At 40.7% G+C, this 4,777-nt stretch overlaps 1 non-coding gene across 1 annotated transcript; it reads left to right on the forward strand.

The window, feature by feature from the left end:
- The first annotated feature begins 4,226 nt into the window (after nucleotides 1–4,226).
- Nucleotides 4,227–4,299, forward strand: TRNAE-UUC (transfer RNA glutamic acid (anticodon UUC)). The gene has a single exon. It is a non-coding gene; the product is annotated as a tRNA-Glu (tRNA).
- Nucleotides 4,300–4,777: the final 478 nt, after the last annotated feature.

Below are 4,777 nucleotides of genomic sequence, written 5' to 3' on the forward strand. Positions count from 1 at the left end.
TTCAAAAGCTTTAGAGGCACCATTTCCCTACAGCAAACCATAAATAATGTGTTTATGAAGGCAGAATCCAGAAGCACTTCAAGGAACCAAAGCTTAGTTAATTTATTTCCTATATGCTTTGAAAGTAGTGAGCTGGTTATTTAAACAGAGAGGGAGAGAGAGGGGGAATTAGTAAGAAAAGACAAAGGTGTAGTCTACATGTATAGAGACAGACTGGGGTAAATTATTTGACCCTTAATTTCCTCACATCAGATGGGAATAATTAGAAAATATCTAGCTCATAGGGCTATTATAGTAAATAATAATCTACGTAAAGTGCCAAGCACAGAGTTAGGCATAGAGTAAGTACTCAATAAATGGTAGCTACCCTTAGCTATTCCTAAAACCTTTCCTGGAAGGGGGAAGGTATTGTGGATAGGAAGCACGGAATGAATCAAAGCTTGGATTCAGTAATGGGGATAATGTTCTTAGGACAATGATGAGACCTGACCAGAAGTGGAAAATTTGTGCAGGAAAGGAATGATTGGGGAGGAAAAGTACTAAAGCAGTGGGGGAAATGGAGACATTTTAGGCAAAAATCACTGTGAGAAGTGGGCAGAACAGTTTGGGATGGGGAAGTCAGTGGAGCTGGGGTGCAGTAGGAGGCTGTGGCAGTACAGGAGACGGGTCAGGGATATACTAACACAGGAGGAACCAGAAGGCAGAAATGTTGTGAATTAAGATGAATGGACAAAGAAAATGTGGTATATACATACAACAGAATACTATTCAGCCTTGAAAAAGAAGGGAATCCTGTCACTTGCAACAACATGGATGAAACTTGAGGACATTATGCTAAATGAAATTAGCCACTCACAGAAAGACAAATATAAGTGCATGATTCCACTTATATGAGGTATCTAAAATAGTCAAATCGATAAAGAGCGGAATGGTGGTTGTCAGGGGCTGAGGGGATGGGGAGCTATTAATCAGGCATAAAATTTCAGTTAAGTAAGATGAATAGGCTGTAGAGATCTGCTGTACAACATTGTACCTATAGTCAACAATACATACATACAAGACAACAATATCATACACTTGAAAATTTATGAGTAGCTATCATGTCACATGCTATCACAATAAGTTTCTAAAAATAAAATTTAAGAAAAGAAAGAATCCCCAGACCCTGATGCCTAACTATTTAAGGTATTAGGAAAGAAGGGAGAAGAGAAAACTATACTTGTTTGCTGAATGGCTAGAGGGCTGGTTTTACTCTAGGTGGAGAACTGAGGCCAGCAGTCTGTTTCCTTCATATTGGGTATGTGTGCAGTGACTGCAGAAGACTCCAATTAGTAAGGTTTGCCTAGAGGTAAAATCAACAAGGCCAAGGTCTTCAGATCTCCCTTCCGGAATTTCTGGCCTCTAAACAGTTCCGATTCAGAATGACTGACACGACTTATTACATGTAACCAAGGTTGCTAATTTAGAAACACTCACTATCCTCCTCAGACATTGTTTTTCACCTGCAGATTTCAGCACTATTCCAAAACCTCAGTCCCAGGCCTGGTGGACCAGGGGTTTGCTACATCAAGAAGGCTGCTTTGAGGCCTGACTCCAAAATGGTGCCCATTCCAACCTATGGTTTCTCTGGCCTCAGACTGGTTATGGTCCAGAGATCTAGACCCTTGCTATTTCAAGTGTGATCCAAGGACCAGCAGCAATGGTATTACCTGGGAGCTCATTAGAACTGTAGAATCTCAGGCTCCACCCCAGACCTGCTGAATCAGAATCTGCATTTTAACAAGGTCCCCACATGAAAGTCTGAGAAACACTGACCTAGAGCATGGTTTTGGGAGTCTGACAGGTTTTGGATTCTTTTGGGGCAGGACGGGGAGAAAATGACTTTGAATGCAAATGTAAAATAATGGTGTGATGAGTCCCAATTTCAGAAATTTGAAAAAGATACCAATTCATAGAATTGAGGAAATGTGGTAGTTATATATTCAATAAATATATTATTACTTCTGTAACCCAGCTAGATGATGATATTAGCAGTTAACATTAACTTTCATTGAGCACTTACCTTGTTTTAGGTACTATTCTAAGTAATTTCCAGATAGCTTCTCATTTAACCTTCAGAATAAGTTTATGCCTCACAACAAACCTATGAGACAGGTACCGTTATCATCCCCATTTAACAGATGAGGAAACTGAAGTGCAGGGTATTTAATTGACTTGCCCGAGTTCACATAGCTAATAAGTATTGGAGCCACATTTTCAAACCAGTATGTCTGACTCCAGAGGCCACAGGCTTAAATTCCATATGTCAGTTGACAAATTTTCCCCTATCCCAGACCTGGGAGTTCGACTGTCTCTCCAAGATGTCTATATTCTCAATGTCACTTGATCACTTTTGGCTCGAAGAACCCACTGTTACTGAAGTACTCTGCATCTCACTTGTATCTTACCTCCTGTGGCTGATCTCTTCTCCTTTCTCCGAAGCAATCCCTCCATGAGACTCAGTCCCTTTTCCTTAATTTCCTCCAAAATCACTCAAAAAAGACATCTGTGTAGGTAGCAGACTTTACTGAAAGCTCCGTTCTTCACTTTTGGCATTGATCATTGGCTCATTATTAACCTTGGGTCTTACTTATCACCCAGTGCCCATTTGCATTCTCTTGCTCCCATGCCACAAATCATAGCCTATGGCTCTCGTGCTATTGCTGTGCTTTAGTAAGAAAGGGCTTGAAACTGTGACTTAAGGGAGTCACAGATTCTGGTTCACTCCTTCTACCTGTTCCCAGAGCTGCCATTTCTCATCTTCCCCAGTGAGGTTGCAGGTGAAAACATAGTTATTGAACAGTCATATGACCTGAGGCAAGTCCACAGGGGGCAAACCTCCTTTGGGCTTGGAGCCAGAGCCTGAAACAGGCTGAAGCTGGCTCAGAATAGGCTGGAGAACAGGAAGTCAAAAGCCCAGGAGAGAAATCATTCTGGAGGAAAAGACATCTGTGAAAAGCAATCTGCTCTAATAAATATTAAATGGGAGAAAGAAATATAAGGCACTATGAATCAGCATCACTCTAATTCTGTGTGTGTATGTACAAACTGTAATATATAGAACAAATACTAAAAATAAATTCACTAAAACCTTAACAGTGGTATCTCAGAGAGAAGGAATTATAGGTAATTTTACTTTCTTCACTATGATTTTCTGTATTTTTTGACAATGATCCTACATTTTATAATCAGAGAAAACGGAACATTATAGTTTTAAAAAGCAGACTGTTGCTTTTCACATGTCCCAGTGTCCTCTGTTGAGCAGTTGGGAACTGAGGGAGGTGGGTTCTGATCGCTAGATTCTAAGAACTTTACCCAAGGAGGGTGTATTAGTCAGCTCAGGCAGCCGTAACAAAAAATACCATAGAATGGGTGGCCTAAACAAGAGAAATTTATTTTCTCATTGCTCTAGAGGCTGAAGTATGAGATCAGGGTGCCAACATGGTCAGTTTCTGATGAAAGCTCCCTTCCTGGTTTGTAGACAACCACCTTCTCATTGTGTCCTCACATGGATGGCCTTTCCTCAGTAAGTACACACAGAGGGAGCAAGAGAGGGTGAGCTCTCTGGTGTCTCTTCTTAAAGGGACACTAATCCTATTGGGTTGGGTCCGGGCCCCAACCTTACAACCTTATTTAACTCATTACTTCCTTATTCCAATTACAGCCATAGACCCTGGGGGGTCTAGGGCTTCAGCATATGAATTTTAGAGGGACACAAATAGTCCATAACAGAAGTAAAGGGAAGGGGTCTACATAACTACTAAAGACCAGGCAGTTTAACAAATAATCTTACGAAATTCTCACAACAATCTTGGAAGACAAGTGTTGTTTTTCCTCTTGTATAGGTAATAATAGCAACAGTAAAATTTATTAAGCATTTACCGTGTGGCAGGCACAGGGTTATGGGGGAATCCCTGTTAAGTAGTGGAAAAAAAGCTTATTGAAATTGTTGCCTGAAGTTAATGTGGAAAGTAGAACACGAAAGTGATAAATTTGCATATTTACTCAACAAGACTTCCAAGCAAAGTGTTGAAGGTGTGGCCTGGTATTTTCTTGCTACCCATAGTAAAATGTGAGGGGAGAAATAAATTAAGAAAAAAACTGTTAAAACTAGAAGAAACCAGTACATGATTGATTCTCAGCCGCTCCAGATGGCAGAAGATGCAAAAATTAAGAAATGGCAGACTTCCCTAGTGGTCCAGTGGTTAGGACTCAGCACTTTCACTGCTGTGGCCCCAGGTTCAGTCCCTGGTTGGGGAAGATCCACAAGCCTCGCGGTGTGGCGAAAAAAAAAAAAAGAAAGAAAGAAAGAAAGAAGGAAATGGCTTCCAAGCACTCTTAAGAAAGCATGGCATTGAGAAAAGGCTGAGAGAGTGGCTGTACAACCTTTTGTTAAAACCTCAGAAAGATCAAAGGATCAGAGTGGTATTCACTCATACAATGGGCCCTTTCAAGAGATTAAGGGTATGCCTCCCGGAACCTTTCAAACAATAGGGCCTCTAGGAAACTTAAGAGCTATGTACCTAGCCATCTCAGGAGTCCAAGGTAGAGAAGAGCTTATCTTGAACAGATCTGTGTGTATGTATTTTTTTCTAATGGAGTGAACCTCAATTAAATCCACTGAAGACTCCTAAAGTTTTTGAGAAAGTTATTTCAGCAGAAACACTGTTAGCTTGGACTGAGACAGAGAGTACAAAATTAAAGAAATTTTGGACGCCCCAAAATTCTATTGGCAGGA

Source organism: Neophocaena asiaeorientalis, unplaced genomic scaffold (assembly GCF_003031525.2).
Source record: "Neophocaena asiaeorientalis asiaeorientalis breed wild unplaced genomic scaffold, Neophocaena_asiaeorientalis_V1.1 scaffold572, whole genome shotgun sequence".
NCBI classification, from domain to species: domain Eukaryota; kingdom Metazoa; phylum Chordata; class Mammalia; order Artiodactyla; family Phocoenidae; genus Neophocaena; species Neophocaena asiaeorientalis.